Source organism: Chiroxiphia lanceolata, chromosome 2 (genome assembly GCF_009829145.1).
Source record: "Chiroxiphia lanceolata isolate bChiLan1 chromosome 2, bChiLan1.pri, whole genome shotgun sequence".
Lineage (NCBI taxonomy): Eukaryota > Metazoa > Chordata > Aves > Passeriformes > Pipridae > Chiroxiphia > Chiroxiphia lanceolata.
In genome coordinates, this window is record NC_045638.1 from 114552797 (window position 1) to 114573480 (window position 20684).

The window sequence follows — 20684 nt, forward strand, 5'->3', positions numbered from 1 at the left end:
CCATCCCCGGGCTCATGTTTTTTTCCAGGGAACATTCAGATGAAGATTAATGGAGACAGGAGGACAGCTCCCAGTCTAATCTGCCAGCCAGGGACTTCAGACTAAACTGAATTATGAACTGGCACTCCCACAAGAACACTACCTGGACATTTCCCTTTAGCATATGCCACTTAAACACAATCCATCCACATGAAACAGAAGAGTCTTTTATCTGCCATAGGTGATTTTTCCCAATTAATTTATTAAGGGAGCTTGAGGGGAATATTCAGAATGCCACATGGTGTGAGCAGATAAATAACGTGTCCCACTGTAGATGTTTTCCAACTTAGCCTGTATTTATCTCAAGCATTAAATAACAACACTTGAGCAACGGTGAACACAGTTCTTAACAGCAATATAAATTCAAGAAACCCAAAATGCTGTTAATTTTGTTGATTTTTTTGCTGTGCCAAGTGTAACAGGCTGGTAAATTCCTACAGAGAGGATCTAATTCACAAGGACCATGCACACCTCTGCTGGAATGATTTTTAGGGATGTACTCACCAGAAAATGATGCACAAGAGTACACAGGCCATGTGCAATAGAATGGGTTGGAATTTGCATATAGAGAAGAATAAAACAGAATGAATCCCATTTACTATCATAACAGCTAACTATAAATTCTAATTTAGCTGATGTGATACCAAACATTGACATCCTGGACTAGATTGACCATGAAGTTGTGATTGATGTCACGTAAACTAACTTGATCCTTCAGCAGCAGCTTAAAGACATTAATATGTTGTTAGTTAAATCAGCCTTAAAATGTTAAAATTCTACCAACATTTTCCCAATCCATTTAGGTGACGAAACACGGACACAACAGCCATCCAGCTTTTTCAAGGTTACATTGCCTTTCATAAAAGAAACCAGGAGCAATTCCACATGCCAAGTCAGTAAATAAAACTAGATTTAGAAGAGTATTAATTCCATTTTTAATCAAGGAAAATAGAAGAAATAATTAAAAACTAATAATCATTATAGAAGCCCAGCTGAAATATTTGTTGGGTTTAAATTAAAATGGTCTTGCAATGGACTAACAAAGAGTTGTATTTTGAGTATTTTTAACACTTTCTTACTAAAAACAGCACAGTGCAACGTGCACACTCCTCCCTGATGACAGCCCACAGAACATGGCTGTCTGTGAGAAGCTGGAAGAACAAACGGTCATTTAGTCCAAAACTCCACTCAATTTTTATAAGAAACCACGACAACCCAGCCCAGGCATGTGGTTTGTATCCCTCACGCTCTCAGGGATCAAGCTCTTCATATACATTTACTCATAATCCTTTGAGCACTGTTACAGTGTCACAATGGAAATTAAATAACAGCTTGCAAGTGTAGCTATTGAGATAATCACACTCAGCCAGGGAAAAAACCAGCAAGCCCCAGCCCTCAAATCCCCGATTCCCAGTGAAACAGCCAATGCCAACAGGTAGCATTTCAGATCCCACTCTGCACTGCTGAATAAATTCCATGTTATACAATGCTGTCCCATGGGGAAGAGCCATTTTCTGTTATTAGTCTGATGGAATAACCTGCAGTACTTACATGGGGCGCGTTCGTGCTCCCGTTGTTCAACGAGATTTTCGGAGAACGCTCGGCTCGGATGTGAGGGGGATGTTTTTCAAAGAAGGGCATGTGTATTTAATGCTGAGGACCCTTTTTTTTCCCCCTGAGTTTCTGAATTCTAGAGGATTCTGTTCAATTGCAAGCCAAGAATTTCAGCAGGCAGCACCCTGGCTGTCTGACAGCTCTATTAGTTTATTCAGTTGTGAAGCTTAAGCAAAAGCTGTATCTCACAGAGAAGGTACTAGATTAGGGCTCCACTCTCCAACTTAATTTCACGCATTCACAGGCAAGTATCTGAAATCTCCCCTCATCTCAAATCTCCTTTTACAGACAGAGAAATTCCTTTCATATATCACTGAAATAGAGCCAGAATAAATTACAGAATCACAGAACAGCCTGGGTTGGAAGGGGCCTTAAAGATCATCCATTTTTTCAGGTGAGGTGCTCAAGCAGGGGACATGGTGGTGACAAATATCTCCTTAGACAGCAGGGACTGAGCTCAACAAGGCATAATTTCATCAGAGCATCACATACCACGACGTCACTTTGCTTCATGGAAAAGGCCTCTCTGAAAATGAAGTGAAAGGAATCATATGCACCTCCTTAAGAGACAGCCAGAATTCAGCTGATACACAGACTTGTGGGGCCCCCTCAATTACTTGGAGATAATATTGCAATAAATTGTAGGTCAGGCATGGTGGAATATGAATCCCTGGCCCCCAGCGCTCATCTCCTACGTTTAAAAAAAGAGAGGTTGGACAAAGATAATCTTCTTATTGCTCTGCTGATTTTACTAGCAGAGACTCCAAACATGAAATTTGGTCCAGCTTGAGCAATAAGAAATTATTTTCACTTCCCAGCCTCCCAAATCTCTGTCTCTCAGGAGCTCTCTGAGCTCCAGGAGAGGTGGGCTGGGTCCAGCCCTGAGCAGCCACCAGCCCTCCTGGCTTTTGAAAGCTCTTTGAGTGGGGAGCTGAGAAAGAGGTTGGAGAGGCCTCCACACAAATATATTAATTTCTGAGACCTCTGCAGAATTCTGTTAAAAAGCCTCACCAACGTGCTGTCTGGTGCAAGTGGGGTTGTGAAAAGCAGGAGCTGCCAGGAAGGTGTGAAGTTGCCGTCTCTCCCTTCTGTGCCCAACTCTGAGTAACACAGAGCCATGACTAACATCTCAGGGCAGATTGCAGCGAGGCAAGACATTTTATTGCCATTTAGGCAATGAATCAGTAGCTCTGGGAAGAATAAAAACCTCTACAAGTTGCTGTCTTCACATATCCAAATACAGATTTTTTTTTTAAAGAGAGTTTGATAAAAGGATAATTTTATATACCTGTTGAAAGTGTGCTAATCCTTAATTCCTTCTCATCAGTATTACACACTGCTAAAATCCTGAATCACAGAGCCAGAGAATATCCTGAGGTGGAAGGAACCCAAAGGATCATCCAGTCCAACTCCTGGCCCTGCACAGGACACCCCAACAATCCCACCATGTGCCTGAGGACAGCCTGTCCTCTTTGGATTTGTTCTCTCCATGAATAATCCAGGACCTAAGCAGGTTACAGAAAAGTCAGTGGAAGCAACAGGTAGGCAGAGGTTTCAAAAGTCTGACACTGTTCCCTTAAGTGACTCATTTTGGGGTTCAATGAGCAAAAAGTGCATTAAAATTTCACGGGATTCCTGTACAGAAATAGCTCTCCACAGCTGGCTGGCTTCAAGTGAGATGCACACTCTGATGAGCAGATTCAAGATTGCTCTGAAAAAGCTGAGTATCTGCTGCTCATCTGCAATCTTGTGTAAGTGCCAGGTGAGCTGTGCTGCTCCTAGACCTGCTCTGCCATCTCAGGCAACACAGGCTGGGCAGCCACCTCAAACACAACCTGAAACCTTTTGGGATAAGCACAGCACAGCTGAAGCAGGCTCTGGTGACAAGCAGGATGTAGCCCCTCACCCCCAGGAAACCCTGGAGCTCAGACTAGGATCAACAGTGACTGTATTTACAGGGGGTGGCAGGTCTATGTCAGCTGGACCCCAAATTAACTCCAAAAGTAATTCCTAAGACTTCTTGTTCCTCTTGCAGACAACTGCTCTAGGCTAAAACAACCTCAGGTAAAATGCACTGGAAACGTGCAAACTTTGGGGGAAGGTTCAAATTGGAGGTAGGAGGAATTTCTTCACAGAAAGAGTTGTCAGGCATTGGAAGGAGCTGCCCAAGGAGGTGGTGGAGTCCCCATCCCTGGAGGTGCCCAAGCAATGACTGGACGTGGCACTCAGTGCTCTGGGCTGGGTGATAAGGTGGGGATCAGTCACGGGTTGGACTTGATGGTCTTAGAGGTCTTTTCCAGCCTCAGTGATTCTGTGAAACCCCATGATCCCGACCACAGTTTCAGGTACACCTTCCTTCCAATGCCTCTATTTCCAAAGAATCCAGTCCCCTTCTCTCAAAGATGCAGTTCCAGCAGCCCAAGCCCTGCAGACAGCTTTCCTCTCAAAGCCATGCTCCCAAAGAAGCCTTGATTTCTCTCCTTCTGCTTGCCCAGAAGCACAGACCAAAAGCTGACTGTAGTAGGCACCACGGTTTTCTCATGCTCCTGGACAGCCACATCCTGCTTATTCCCTGCATTGCTTCATGTTCTTTGGAAATACAGGCTCCAGCTGTTGGACCACCTATGTGATGTGCAATTTTGCCCTTCTCCTGCCTCAACCTCCTGCTACAAAAAGGCTGGAGGCCACAATTCAGCAGAGAGGCAGAGCTGGGGGGGGAACAGACAGCCCAACAAGGAGAGACAGGGGCTCCCAGGGACACGCCCAGTGAGTCCTCAGTCTCTGTAGAGCTCTGGACATTATATTAATTTACCAGCTCCAGGTGGCTCAAAACAACTGACTGGATCTGCTGCCTCCTCCTCTTAATTTCCCCTTAAAAATCTCTCCATAAATTCCAAACTTGAAGGTACACTCAGGTAACCACGTCAAGCATAAAGACCTGTTTGAAACAGTAAACAGGAGCTGAAATGTCATGCATTGATTCAGATGCCTCCAGGAATGACAGCTCAAAGGAACATATCACACAGTATGACTTTTCAAATTTTTAAAAGCCAGGCTGGTAAATTACAGTGATTTATCACTCCATAACAAAGTACACACACACAAAAGTGCTTCCCAGAAAAAGACTGCCAAGCAATCACTCAGATGTTAATAAAGCATTAAGATTAATTTGAAAAAAAAATAAATAAATGAATAAAATCAGTGAGGAAGTGACTCTCACGGACTTTTTTTTTGTCATAAATTTTATCCTGCAACTTCCAACTCAATAGACTTCTGGATTCTGCCTCGAGTCTTACACCCAGGCTGCGTGTGTTTCTGGTGCCTGCTACTGCTCATCTCACATCTCTTATGGCAGTGCCATAAGAGTCAACAAAAATGCAACTTTCCTTCCACTTAATGGAAAAAAACACCCGCATTTTTATTGTTGCAGTAGTGCAAAGATTAAAAAAAAAAAAGGGCTCCTTTGTTACTGCTAAAAAAAGCATATGAGTCACTTTTCACCAAAACAACCTTTGGCACATATTACACATCACTTACAGCCAAAAGTCATCGGATGCCTGACAAAAGTTCTCAGTCACCACTTGAATTCAGTGCATAAACCTGCAGCGATCACTTAACAATCACACACCCCACCTGGAAACCTGGAGCAGAAAATGCTTCAATTCCTGCAGCACTTGGTGAGCAGGTTCCTCCCTGTGGAGTCAGATGGGCCTCACCAGAGGGATCCCCCTCGCCAGGAGAGGTGGGAAATGACTGGCAAAGGGAAGTGAGTGGCCTCCCCACGGCTGAGGAGCAGTGGGCAAAGCCAGAAGGCTCAGGCACAACCTCTGCTTTGGGTCTTCAGGTTTTCCCAGTGTTCACACAGAACCAAGGCACGGGTGAGGACGTCGAGTCCCCATCCCTGGAGGTGTCCAAGGAAGGACTGGATGTGGCACTCGGTGCTCTGGGCTGGGGGACAAGGTGGGCATCGGGCACAGGGGGGACTCCATGGTCTCAGAGGTCTTTTCCAACCTGAATGATCCCGTGATTCTGTGAAGTAGCTGCACCCAGTAGCTTCCCAGCTCCCTTCCCAGCGGTGGCCTTGCGCAATGGGGAGTCTTTTGTCTCTATTTCAATGTCTGAGGGCCTGGGGCACACTCCGAGTACACCTTCCCCACCCAGGTTAATGCAAATGAATAGCAAAGCAATTCCCAGCTGGGAAGCAGACAGCAGAAGGTTCTCTGTCTTCCCTCAGAGCCGAGACTTAGAGGGACTTGACTGCAGGACCACAGAGGGATGTTTGCTCACCTAGGAAAGTCACAGCACTAGGTTTTCTGAGTGCTACAGCACTTTCCAATAGGGGTTGCAAAGCCCCCCCTCACCAAAAGCCCAGCTTCTGTGAGGGTATTTCAGCAGCCACAAGGCAATGTAAGGTATGGAGGGAAATCCTGACAGGAGGGCCTCTGAGCATCTTCCAAAAATGGTGGAGGCAGGTATTAATGCAAAATCTACATGCTTCCCTTTTCACTCCCACTTCTGCTACCTCAAAGACTTCAAAAACTGTTTTCTGGCTTTGGACAAAGTGATACAGAAAAGGTCTAGCAACTCTCTCAGCCCCTCCAGCTGCAGCTCTGACTTGCTGTGCCTTACACTGCCTACCTACAGAGCCTGATCCTTTGACAACACTCCTGCTTGCAGACACTCACACCATTACAGCAGCACCTACGTGAGCAAGGTTTGTGGTCAGCCCCAAATCAGCTTCCAGAGCTGCTGCTCACTGCCTGTAACTCAGGTGCACCTTTGGCAACGCAAGGTAACTCAATTTATCCTGTGCCAGTCCCAGTGAAGTGGCACCACAGCAGGCACATGATGCCTGGCCACTTATTAAACCCCGTTAGCATCACTGTGAGTCTGAGCTCTTAATTACCTCATAATGTAGAATCATTAAGGTTGGAAAAGACCCCTAAGACTATCTAGTCCAACCATGCGGCATGTGGACCAGCCCTAGACAATACTAGAACATGCCAGAGTTGAACAACTCTCCAGCCTCCAGCCCCAGAGGCTGAGAGGAGGGTGGGAACTGCTGTGGGCATTGACAGCAGCAAGGCCACGGAGCCTCCTGAGGCAAACCAGGCACAGAGCCCCTTCCCAGGACCAAAATACACGGGACACCTCATCCTAGAGGTGCCCAGATGCACATCCTGCCTAATGGACACCCCCCTACCCTGCTGGGATCATTCATTGGCTTGGCTTTACCAGGGCACTTTAAGCAACCTGAGAACATCACATCCCAACTCTCCTGGAAAGCCTAATTGGAAGTCTCAAAAAGCAATTACACTAAAAGCACTGTGCAGTGAATCAACAACTACCTGTCTGCCCACAGCACCAGCCCACGGGGCTGTGAGAGAAGCTTCACACGTGGGAACAGCACAACAGCTTCCCCCTGGAAGGAAGAGGGGCTTGGTAGTTCTCACAAACACTCTCCCCCTTCCTCAAGTCCTCTGACACCACCCCACCAAGAACACAAACAGTGAGTCTGCTGAGCCAGGGGAAAGGACGTTCGTGTTTGTTTCCAGTTCACTTAGAATCTGAGATGTCATAACCAATAAAAATTACAGTCTGGTTCTAGAAACCCCTGAATCTTATGTGACCTGTGCCTTGTGAGGCACAATAAAAACATCAATATCTGCGTGGTAACTTCCTGTTTCATCCCCTGCTTCTGCACTGCTTGCGGCACAGCTGGGCTAATCCCATTCCCACTGCTCTGCATCCTGACCTCCTTAAACAACACCATGTGAGGATGTTAAAACACTCTAATCTATAAATAATGTATTCCCCTCATCCAGCAATGGATTACTGGGCCATAAAACTCACTGGCATGCACCGCACAGTCGCCAGTTTAACGAAATAATACCAAGAAAGACACATCAGGATAGAGTCATCCTCTGTCTTGATGAATTCTTGTAAAGATTCGATGCCACCGTTATTTTTACACTGGATTTTTCTTTATAATTAATTATTTAGAAGCCAGTATTTCATTCTAGAGACCTTTTTTCTGCTCCCCACCAAAGATCCTTTGTTTTTTTGAGCTCACAACATGGCAGAAGACCAGCACTGGGTAATTAATCAGAGCCAAAGTGAAGGGGAAGAAATAAGGTCTCCCTGCTGCCATTCACCACAGGGCCATGCTCTAGACCCAAGCCAACCTGTCATCCCAAGTTTGGAGCTCTCATTTCTGCCCCCTCATCCTCCCACCCCAGCTGCTGGCAGGAGGATACACAGGCATTCCCTGGCCCCTGTGCTGGGCCAGTCCAGGTCACTGATCCTGCAGGAAAATTAGCTGTATTTTCCTCAGGGTTCATTTTCAAACAGCCATTACCTACAACTCAAGCCACAGTGTGTAACTTCATTTAAAGATAAATGAGTCTGCTCCAAACACTGATGTCTAATAGACTCACTGCCACTGCTGTGATGGTGTAAAATCAATGCCTCTCCTCAACACCAATCCCAGCAGGAATCCTACCACTGATTTCCCTGAGCAAAAGCATAGAGCTCAAGCAAATGCTTAAATGATGCAAATTTGCCATTTGGCAGAGTTTTTCCCAACAGGCATTCTGGAAAAATAAAGTGTTTCTGCCTCAAAACAGGTTGGAACCCTCCTAAAACCAGGCACGCACCCTTTAAAGAGCAAGTTCCCCAGGAAGTGTAACCAGGCCTGCCACACTTGATCCCTCGGCTCCATTTGCCCTGTTTAGCAGAGCAATTTTCCACACCTTTTTCCTAAAGCACAGCTCACTTTTAGCTCTGAAAGGAGGGGGAAAAACAAGCAACCCACCAACACCCACCAAACCTGCTCACTTCGTTGCACGGCACTGATCACGTGTGGAAATTTAAATCCCCCCTGCAATATTAAAACGCTTGTCAAAGGGATTAACAGCAACCTTGGCAATGGAGTTCTGGGATATTAAACAAAACTATTAAAGCACCAATACTTCCAACAGCTACAGGGTGACTTAACTCCCCCAAGAAAGGTGCACATTATCCTCCGCCTCTGCCCCGGAGGATTACTCATGTCTGATGGGTTGCAGTGTGTCGCTGAGTCAGGGCTGAACCCTGCCCGTCAGAAAGCAAGCCCCTGTCCCTGAGGAAGCGGGAGCCATATCTGACATTCCCAGAGCAGCCCTAGAGACAGCAGGTCGAGATGGAGAGCCAGGAGAGGATGGTGTGGATCCCCCCCGATGGCAGCACGCTCCCCACTTGGTGATTAGTCCTAATGCTTAGTCACAGTAATTGCAGGGCCAGGGCTCTGTGCTCACATTTCCTGTCACCAACCCAAGAATTAGGCAATTTAGATTTCAAGATAGCAACCAGTATATAAAATAACTTGATAAGTGATCGCAGGAGTAACAAGGAGAAAAATGAGCAACTGGATCCAGAGGAGGTTCCCCCAGTCCCTGCTCTGCAGCGTTACCGGATCTTCAGCAAGTGTGGAACCCCCCCAACCCAGCCTTCCCACCCTCAGCACTGCCCAGCACTGCCTTCCAGCTCTCCCCACCTCACACAGACATCCAACAGAGCGTTCAATTCAAGTTGAAACCTTCCACGGGGCTCATTTTCAACAATTAAAGAGCATGGCAACCTGTAATTACTGAAAATAAAGCCAGACAGCTGGAGAGGGGAACATCTTTAGTAGGTAATACGATACTACATTTTCTCTCCAAGGGAATTCAACTGTTGAGTCCCCAGCTCCCTCTCAGTCAGTTGGAGCCCTGGGTGTCTGCAGTGAACCCGGGTGCTCCCTGGGAGCAGTGCAAACCCTGGAAAAGCAAACAACACTTGACAGCCCAACCCAGAGAATGGAACACCTCTGTCCACACTGAGGAAAGACAGGGTTAGGAGAGGAAAGCCTTACGGGGCTTTCTGGGCACACGGTGCCTTAGACAGCACGACGGCGCTACACCCCCAAACACGTTTTCCCAGCTCGAGCCAAATTCCAGCTGCTCCTACTCCCCTGGCCCGGCACAACCGCGGCAGGCAGGGCTCCTCTTACCGCTCATCATCAGCAGCACAAACATCTTCGCCCGCTGTACTTCCCAAGCCCCAGCTGCCAGTAAGAGAAAGGAGGAAGCGCCAGCGTTTCATTCCCCTTCTGCTTCAGAGTGGGTGTAACTCGTTAAGTTTCATGCTAAAATGAGATGGGTCAATTGGGTGTGTTTGAAGGTTTGGGGTTTTGCCATCCCTCCCTCCCTCCCTCCCTCCTCCCCTTCTCCCCTCCCTCTCCTGATTAATTCCTCCCGTCACAGGCTTCAGACGAGCTGCCACTCAGCCCCGCTGGCTCCTGAAATCTGAATTCCTAAGGACATCCCTCCGGGGTGGCTTTAACTCACCAGCCTGACGTGCTGCGAGAGGAGCCAGGAACGAAAATTCCCAGTCAGCCCACAGGGGCGACTGCACCATGTATGTTGTCCTGGGGATTCTGTCCTGCTTGCAGGGAACAACTCACCAGCAAGACGCAAAATAAAACACTTCTGACCTGACCTACTCTGTGCCTTTTGCCGCTGCCCTCGAATCCCTCCCATCCCCAAGGATTCCCTCTGGTCCGTATCCGGATGGTGCTTCTGTAGAGGACCAGCAACTGCCTCCCACTAAGCTGCTCACAGGTGTAGAACAGTTTCCAGGATCAGGAACTACAGGGAATTAATAATTACGCACAGATCTGGTTTTACTCAATTCACTACTTCCACATAACTGTTTCTGGATTAGGATTTGAGCAGCAGCGTCCTCCAGACCAGGGTTGGCTAATGGTTGCTATAAATAAGAAATACCAACACAAAACCCAAACCATCTGTGTTTATTTCCCCCAACTCCCCCCACCTTGACTCTGCACCACTTACACTGGGCAAGGAAAACAGGTATGAAACTACTCTGGAAATGAAGCAGAAAACACAGTAAGTATTTTTTACAAGCAGAAATCAAATTAATAAACAAATTAACTTTTACAACTCTGCGTGATATTTCACAAACACAGAGTACTGAGCAATAACCATACCCTTGCAGTCCCACCCTCTGCAGCCCAACAGGGACCGCAAGTTGGAAAAAGGATAAAACCATTAGGAGAAGAACAAAACAAAATGGTAAAAGGTACATGCAGGAGCCCAGTTCTGACACAGGGTTGGATTAAACAGCTGTAGTGAGGCTTCACACGCCCGGGTGCTGGAGCAGAGCAGGGGAGGAGATGATTCTATTTTGGGACAGGGATGAGATAGTCGGGGAGAAGATGTGATGCAGCACAATCATCCTCACACCCCCATTATCAGGAGCAGACGTGCAGGCTGAGCTGCCTGGCACCGCAGCAAGTCTGAGCCCACTTCAAACAGCACGCTGGGTTTAACTTCACATCTCAGATGTTTCTGATATACGCGCCCACGCTCAGAGAGCACCAGGTCCCCCGTGACCAGGGGCACACCTGATAAGCACCAGAGTCCTGCCCCTTGACAGCAGAAAAGGGCTGAAGGAGGGATGGGATTAGATGTACTGTTTGGACTGGAAAGCACTGAAACAATCCATCCTCAGCACTATTAATTTAAACCCCATATGAGCAAACCAACAGCTCCCACTCACAGGCCAGGCAGGCCAAACAAACGGGAGGGAAGTTTTCAGTGCTGGGAACCAGCAAACCCCGAGCAGGCAAGCAGGTTTGGCGAGCCACGAGTGACTCACAAGGCGACGGGGGCTGCTGCTACCTGCCCTGGGGTTCACTCGGGCACGGCCACCTCCAGCCCATTCCAGCAGCCCGACAGGCACAGCCACCCACCTGCCATCGATCCCATCGGCGAGGACACGGCGTGAACGTGCACACAGGTGTGCAGCACACCAGCTCCCACAGACACACCACAATCACAGCCCATCCTGGAAGAGCAACAGGTGCTTACGATGGCAGATTGCAGTGATTGTCTGGAGAGATTTTCGGCTTCAGAGGTCCAAAGGCTGCACACGCCCTTTTGCCGCCAGCCCCGGGTCTGTTTGTGTTCTGTCACAGCAGTTTGGGGCATCTTTTCCTTCTATCTATAGCAAATGCTTGGTATGGCCAGAACTCCCAGGAAAGCATGAACTTCAGTGAATCCCAAGTCTGACCACCTGTGGGTTTTAAATCCCAGAATCATTTAGGTTGGAAAAGACCTCTGAGACCATCGGGTCCACCCTGTGCCCGATGCCCACCTTGTCCCCAGCCCAGAGCACTGAATGCCACATCCAGTCCTTCCTTGGACACCTCCAGGGATGGGGACTCCACCACCTCCCTGGGCAGCCCCTTCCAATGCCTGACAACCCTTTATGTGAAGAAACTCCTCCTGATGTCCAGCCTGACCCTCTCCTGGCACATCTTGAAACCATTTCCTCTTATCCTGTCCCTTGTTCCCTGGGAGCAGAGCCCAAGCCTCCCCGGCTCCCCCCTCTTTTCAGGGAGTTTCAGAGAGCGAGAATGTTCAGTGCAGATGGGAAAAGCAAAGCAGTGACTTCCCCAGCACCAGAATAAAAACCAGTCAGCAATAAGCAGGAAACCTGAAGTATGGAGGGAGATGCTCGGAGGGAGAGGCAAAGGAAGCCTTCTCCTCAGCCCTCCTCCAAAACTCCGTGAGAAACAAGACACCAGGCCTCCAGGGAAGCTTGGCTGGGGCAAGTGAGCCAGCAGGGCCCGGGATGCTGGGAGCAGGTGGCCCTGGACACTTGGGAAGGTGTGGAGCAGCCACTCAACAAGAACCTCGGCGAGAGCCCTCCCGGGCAGTGCCGTGGCTTGTCAGCTCTCGCCTGCCCGCTGCGGGAGAACAGGCATTTCCAGGGCCCGGCCCAGCACCCCCGCCTGGCTGATGCAGTTGGATACACGCCTTTTGATGTGGGCTTCCCGAGGGCACACGAGCCAGCTTATATAAACCTCAGTGCTCTCCTCACTAAGCGATTAGCGAAGACCTACCAAAACCTGTTTTAAGACAACCCAGCTTATTCTGCCCAGAACGGGCTGGAGACAACCAGGCCAGGACCTCCACTGGGTGACTGGAGGGGCCATCACCTCCAAGAGCTTGAAGAAGTGGCCGTCAGCTAAACCCTGCAGCTGGACAGAGCAATTAACTGTCCTCTCCTCAGCTGAGTAAAGATGATACTACCGGGAAAAGCTTCTTTTTCTTCCAGTGTCAGCGGGATGAATCCCACCAGCCTGGAGGAGACTGAGGGCAGAGCTCATCGGGGGCTGCAGCTCCGATCTCTGCTCTCTGTGAGCACTGGCAGGACGCAGGGAATGGCCTGAAGTTGTGTCAGGGGAGGTTTAGGTTGGATATCAGGGAAAGGTTCTTCCCCCAGACGGTGGTCAGGCACTGACCAGGCTCCCCAGGGCAGTGACAGAGCTCCAGGAGCATTTGGACAACACTCTCAGAGACAGGGTGGGATTGTTGGGGTGTCTTGTGCAGGGCCAGGAGTTGGACTCCGTGATTCTTGCAGGTCCCTTCCAACTCAGGATATTGTATGATTCTATGAACCTTCCCGGGAGTCCACAGGCTCTCCCAAATATCAAGGTGAGACACGGAGATGCCACCACAGAGCCCAGAGGAGAAAGGTCCCACAACACAGCACTTCTCCATGGTGAGAGGAAGGGAGTCCCATCAGACACAGCCTAGGTCTGCATCCTGCATAAAGGTGTGTTTATCAACCCTAATTAACATCCTAGGCCTCTCACACCCTGGCACACCTGCTAATTAGCGCACATGAGTTAATATCATTTTAACAATGGATTATCACTTTGGGCAGAAAAAAGGCAGTCACTCCAGCACAGTGACTCACCCCGAGCACAGCAGGAAGGTGAGATACGAGGAGCATCGGCCACGCTCCCACAGGGATCTCAGACCGTATCTCTTTAACTAAGGCTTACCTTACAAAGCCAAGGTGCTTCAAAAATTCATGATTGTATCTGTCTTATTTTTCACCTGTGCACACAGGTGGCCTTGGAAAAGCATCCCGTCTCCATCACCCAGACAACTGGAGCCACTCCAGTCTTTCTGCAAGTCCTTATAGCCATGGTGGAGTTCCCAATGTGATCATCACCTACTTTGATCAAGCACGTTTCAGGACACGACCTGGGACCCAGCAGCCACTAATTACGTGCAAGGAACAACCCCAGGGGAACACCAAGATGCTGATGCCCAACCCCAGTTTTGGTGCTACTCCAAATATTCCATAAGCACAGACTAATCTGGCAGCGCACGCAGGCACCAGGTACACATTACTGGGACATCACAGCCCTTTTCCAGGTAATGCTGCAAACTGCAGCCCTGCAAATGTGACCTGGGCTTCCAAGTTCAAGCCAGCTCTGGCACATCCCAGAACGTGTGGCTGATGTGGCCAAGCCATACGTTCACCCTGGGAATCCCTCTCTCCTGGGAGCAGTAGCTGTGCCTGTACAGCCTCTCACACATGGCAGGAGCAAAGGGTTGTCTCTGTGTAGGTGGGGACACAGTTTGACTCATGCCATCTTGTACTCAATCATAAACTGAAGAAGAAAGCTGACTTAACTTCCATTATTTTTTATTTTTAAAACCTCAGCTTTCTAACTGGATCTCTGTAATATAAGCTCACAAGAGGGCACTGGTGGAAAACCATCACAATGCCATCGGAATCACTTCTACCCCCTCAAATTGATGTTCTCCCTGCCTGCCTTTCCCTCATCCAATAAAACCCTGCAAACCAACCCTTGGCAGAATATTAACAGAACGTTAATGCCATGAAAAATTATCCTGGGTTGAATGTATCTATACTCCCTGTTATCAGAAAGATTTTCTCAGCTTCATGTTTCTATTTGGGATTAGAAAGGGAGTTGTGAAAGGCAAGTATTGTTCAGTCACAAATAGTTCCCTTTCAGCCTCTACAGAAGTCAGGTAATGAATTACAGGAGAGTTTTTTCCTTTGGAGAGGTCAGCAGATATATCAGCTCACGGGAAAGCTGATCCCCGTTGTTACGCTACAAGGGTAGTTGAAAAAGGTTTCTAATGAGCTCCAGGGAGTGGATGCTGGCCACGAGCCAGCACCCTTGCCTGCAAATCCAAGACAAATGACAAGAGGCAGGAGCCACCTCTGGCCCGAGCACAAGTTAAAATTTAAGGCTTGTGTTTCATGGCGTTGCTTGTGGCTGGAAGCTCTTGCACCGACGTGGGTACTGCGCTTGCAGACACTCGCAGGATTCCCTGAGCTGGAAAGGCCCCACAAGGATCATCCAGTCCAACTCTTGGCCCCACACAGGATACCCCAACAATCCCACCATGTGCCTGAGAGTGTTGTCCAAATGCTCCTTGAGCTCTGGCAGCCTTGGGGCTTGTCTTGTCGCTCAGCATGTGTCAGCTCACACGCAAGGACAGGGCTGCTTCTCTCTCTCCTGGGACCGTGCAGGTCAAACACACACCTCTGGGTGTACAGGATCAGTATCTGCAGAAGAGCCCTGTTTCTAGTCATCCAGCATCAAAAACACACCTGCAGTGGTGAAGCTCTTCCGGACATACACGTGTACCGAAAGTCACCATGAGCTCCTGCACCTCTCCGGCACCGGAGTGGATTTAGAGGGTGCCCAACACCAGCAGGACGTGCTCCAACCCAGTTCCCCCAGCCCAGGGATGTGGCTATGGCTGGGACACGTCATGTTGCACAACCCTCAGGGCAGCACCCACAAGCCCACTCAGTCCTTACCGCAACGGCCGTTTGGTGCAAGGATAAGCCGGAGTTTAACAAAACAGGGACTGTTTCCTTTTTCTGATGAGAAGCCTCAAGGAGGAACATTTTATTCAAGACCTCTAATGCAAATACCTCCTCTCGCTTCTCTGAAAGAACTTAGGCAGTAGCTGCTGTCATCTTCATGCAGAGTTCTGACACACTTCCACTGCATCCCTGCCAATAGATTTAATTTGATTGGAAAAATCAGCTCAAAGTGAGAGTGACAAGCTGCACGCTGATGACGGTGCTGTCAAATGATGGATAACGTAGGTTTACTTCAGTTGTCAACATTTTTCAACACTAAAAATAGTCATCACAAGCTTCTGGACTCACTGCACTGAAGTATTAAACACACAGGATATTGACACTCTCAAAAGCGCCCGAAGCCACTCACAGCCGGGGAGCAAAACCAGAAATGTGTGACGGACAGCAAAGGTCTCTGAGTGTTACTTATTTTGAGAATTACAAACAACACACTACAGCAGGAGATCTCATAACCACACTGGCCAAAGCAAAGACAAGATGCTTGCACACACCATCAAACAGAACAGCACAATATGGGCTGCAAACACAGGCAAACATGGAGAGAAAGAAAGACAAAAGCTTACAGAGAAGATTTTCTCTCTTGTTACCCAGCTCTTGGTCAAGATCTCAAGGAAAGGAAGGGTAGAGACTTTCCCATGGTAGCTCCTCATTTCCCTCTTGTCATCCATCACCTACCCCAGCCCAGAAAGAAAAGGCACAGAGCCATAAGGTTGGGGAGGATGGGAAAGCCCAGGAAAGGCAAGGAGTGCTGCCGGAGGGCTGAGATTTCCAGTCAAGGGATGAGCTCTCTCCAGTGGACACCAGCCAGGCAGCAGCTCACCAAAGGAAACAATGGTTTTATGGGTAAGGTGGCAGAGGAGGACGGGGGAAAGAGGGACCATTTACAAACCAAATCCAGCTTGTTATTCCCTCTGAGGCACTGGGATGACGAGCACAGGCAGGGTTGTCCCTACATTAGGCCATTATTTATAGCAGAAAGAAAATGAAGCATCATAAGGAATTATTAATTAGATGTTACCATAACCTTGTGTAGAATTGAAGCAGCACTCTGATGCGCTTTGCAAATAATTAGCAAATTAACTTTCACAATGCCCCTGAGAGGCAAGTATTATCCCCATCTCCTGCACAGCCCTGATGGAAAACAAAAGGCAGAATTTGGGCAGATTGATCCCCTGCCCTGGCCAAGTGTACAGCTGCCTGAGCACAGGGAGGGGACATCAAAGAGGAAGAGGGAACTGGGAGCACACTGGTTACATCTCCCATGTCACCAGACCACAAGTCACACTGCTCCTCTCTCCTAAACCCCTGCTCAGGCCACCCAGCCTGAGCTCCTTGGTTATCATCCCAACCCTGCACATCTCCAGGCCCTGCAGGAGCTGCATTTCCCAAATCCTTGTCCCCAGGATGAAATACCCTCACAGTCATGAATTCGGGGGCTGAAGTCAGGGCTGACTGACCACCTGATCCTACATTATCCGGCACAGGCACAAGTCCTTTCACTCCAGGGAAAAATTCCAGTTCACACCAGCACAAGACCAAGTCTCTGTCTCTTCCCTCGCCCTCAGCAGGAGCATGACAGTCCATGTACAAAGCCCAAAGTTTGCTCAATGGCTCAGTCTCCCCCCAGCTCTCCCCACAGGAGGGAGGCATCTTCTCTTAGCTCATAGAGAAACCTCTTCTCAGCTCCAGAGCCTTGGAAGGCCAGTGGGCAGAGACTGGACCATCCCCATCCACCCCTCCCACCCTGCCTGTGCAGACCCCAGTCCATGGTCAATGATCTTGGAAGTTTTTTCCAACCTAAAAAATTCTGTGATTCCTCATGTGTTGGCAGCAGGAACTGGGGGGGGGGGAAATGCTCTCCACCTCCAGCAGATCCAAAGGACACAACTCTGAGCAACTGCTCCTTTCCAGGCTGAGCAAACAGCACATGGCTGCAAGCACAGACTATCAATGTCTAACTCCAGGGACACAGCAGAAAGCATCCTGCCAGCAATTCCTCTGTCTTGGCAGTGCTTCCAGCTTCCCCCTTTCAGCAGAGCAAGGGGGCTGCACAAGTGTCCTTGCTCCCTCCCTCCCACGCTGAGCTTTTTACTGGAAAAGGGGGACCAGAGCAGCATCAGTGTCACCCACACACCCCCTCCTCATGTCACTGCCACCTTCACCCCCGTGTGTGGGGGTGACTGGCACATCCAAACCAGAGTCACTTCCTGAACAGCTCACTGTCAAGTGGTGGGAGAGCGGGAAAGTCAGGGAAGGGAGCACAAAGTGCTGCTGTGACTTTCTGCCGGATGCACGTTCCCAAAGAGGCAGACTGGCATCTATTTTGGACGTGCTGCATAAAAATAAAAGATGCTGGTTGACTGCACATGTTCTCATTTTTAGAAAACAAGCTCCAATTTATTTCTTCTATTATAGCCATATGGTAAAAAAAAAAAAACCAAACAAAAAACACAAATCCAAAACTTCCCTTCAATGTCACCTCAATGAAAAGAAGCCCTGACCTGGTTTTCAACCTCCCCAGACCAGAGCACGGCACAGGAATCACACTGTTCAGTTAACACCTCTCTGGGGGACCCTGACCCAAAGCCCTCCAAACTAAGCAGAGATCTGGATTGCAGGTTCTGCCCAGAGAGCCACCAGCACTGACTTTTACAGGGTCGCTCAAGGTTATAAACACCACAGCTGGCAGAGAGGGCTGGCACAACTGGACTTACCACACATGTCTGAGTGCCTTCCCTTTTTGTCCTTTTCTGTTAACTTGTACATTGGATTATACCCATGAGGCTACACGCTCACCTTTGGAAGACCTGCATTAAGGTCTGACCTGAGCCTCCAGCTTCTAATGCCACTGCCACATGGCTCTGCCTTTATACTGCCCAAATGTGTCTCTGAAGGCTCAGAGATTCATAATTTCTGAGTGATCCCTACGACTAAGAGTTCATACACAGATTAACTGCTTAAGCAAGCTCAAGGGCAGAGACCTGGTCTTCTTTTACTGGCAAAAGCCTCGCATTCTAAAAACCATTATAGTTCCAGAACTGCTGATTACTTTTCCTCATTTCTAGTTGTGTGGGGTTTTTTTGTTTTTTTTCTGTTTTTTTAAAGTCCTGCCTGTTCCTTCTACTTCTTATGAGGCTTTTCAGTATTTGGCTGTTACTTGAACGCTAAAGCCTGATTTGGGATTAAACACAACATTTGGGAGGTGGACTCCAATGCTGCCTGCTGTCACTGTTCCAGCTCTAAGAAGCTCGGCGAGATATCAGCGCATCAGGGTAGATCCTCCTCTGCATAAGTCTGTGTGACCGAAGTCATTTTTCCCTTATTCTATTCCACACACACACACACACACACACACACACACACACACAGATGTGACTGATACACAGTGGGACAGCTGCATGGGGAGAACAGTGGTGGATATGTATTAAAGTGGCAGCAAATAGAGTGGTGGCAGGGAAAACACAGAAATAGGCCACTGAGCAACAAAACAGCTCAGTTTCATCAGCTGCATTAATTGCCCAAAAGCAGAAATGGGTGTGCTTCAGCAAGTCCAAAAGGCTGCACGCAGTCACTTGGAGAAATGACTTTTAAAACTTGGCCCACTTCCCCCACTGCAGCCACACTGGGGAGATAAGGGAACTCCTCAAACCCGTTCTGCATTTTGGGGTTCTGCAGAACCCAGCTGAGCTCAGGGCGAGCACAGAGGGTGTGAGCATCAATCCTCTCCCATACCAATAATACACCAAAAACAGAGCCTCCTACATCAGCCACAGATTAAAGTCCTGGACAGACTCCAGCAAAAGCAGAACAAAAAGCACAGAAAGACTTCTGCACTCCTTCCAGTAGGTGATCTGGCAGCATGAGCTATCCAGAGCCTCTCCAGGGAGATGCCTCCTCCTCACTCTCCACATGGACCTCTGTCTGGTCCCTAAAGCAGCTCTCTCCTGGGACATCATCTTGCAGAACACAAGTGAAGAAGCTCTAAAATCCACAGCAAAGCAGCACAACCCAATAGCTGGCAAGAAAGGGTTTACCAAGAGTGTCCATCTATCCCTGGGCTTTGGAGTGAAGGATCCCAGTGACACGGCTTATTGGGACCACAAGAGAGCTAAACAGGTTCTGAGACCCCTCTTTTCTCCTCAAAAGTGACCACATTAGGGCTACCACATCCTGCCTATGTATTCCTACCTACAGCCTTCTTCTAGCAACCTGGCTCACAAAACACAGCTGGTCAAAACACCACATTTTATTTTCTGGCCATTTTGGCTCCCTGAACTTGCTCATTGTGCAGTAAGGAAACCCCCGGTGCTGCTGCGAAGAGGGAGCAGGAACACAAGGCCCTGATTAGAAGGATAGCTCAGGCTCACAGCCACGTCTCCACCACTGGGCAGGGAAGCACAGGAGGGAAACAGGGCCAGTTTAGGGCAAACCAGGTGCACAACACATGGTTTAGATTCTGGATCAGGACCTTGGTCTGACTCACAAACACCTGCCCATGCAGGTGTGTGACAGGGAAGGATGTTCCAAGCTGGAAGTGCTCAAGACTTACTCTTATGAAGCCCAAGCCACACACAAGCACAAAAACATCATGGGTGATATTCCTCTTTCAAAACACAAAAAAGGGAATTAACTTTTGCATTTGCCACAGAAGGAACAACAGGCTCCAAGCAGCAGCTCCTCTGGCCTGAGTCAATATTTGATACCATAGACTGGGAGAGAAGGGAAGAGAGAAGAAAGAGGAGACCTTTCCCATTGTTCTGTTATTTTTTTGTTAAATGTACTGTAGTCTGTGTCCTCAATAAATGTCTGTGCATCTCTTTCCAACAAAATGTCAGCCTTGCGGTGGATTGGAACCTTGGGATTACTGCCCTGGCAGAATTAACGTATTAGACATAAAAACCATAACATTTCATTATCCATTGTAAACCACGTGCACTTTCAACTTCAGGGAAACTGGAAATATCACCCAATTTCACTATCATTTGCTGATAGCTGACTGCTCTGCCACGTGTTTGCACACTGGTACGTTCAATTTGATGATGTATCAGTTTCTGGTTGCATTCTCCTTTCTTTACAATGCTGATGTTTTTTAAAAGAAATTTTTTTGTTCTGTTTTTTTCTCCACAAAACCACTCAGCTGAAAAAAAAAACAAACAAACCAACCAAAAGAAAAACCTTACCCTGGAACAAACAAAACAGATCATATTTGTCAAGCTGAAAACACACCAGAAAGAACTTAACCTGATGTCTGAAACAAGGGT

The 20684-nt window shown here is 48.4% G+C and overlaps 1 protein-coding gene across 1 annotated transcript in view; it reads right to left on the reverse strand.

The window, feature by feature from the left end:
• TIAM1 (TIAM Rac1 associated GEF 1) overlaps nucleotides 1-20684 on the reverse strand; it is a 136226-nt gene that overhangs the window by 99611 nt on the left and 15931 nt on the right.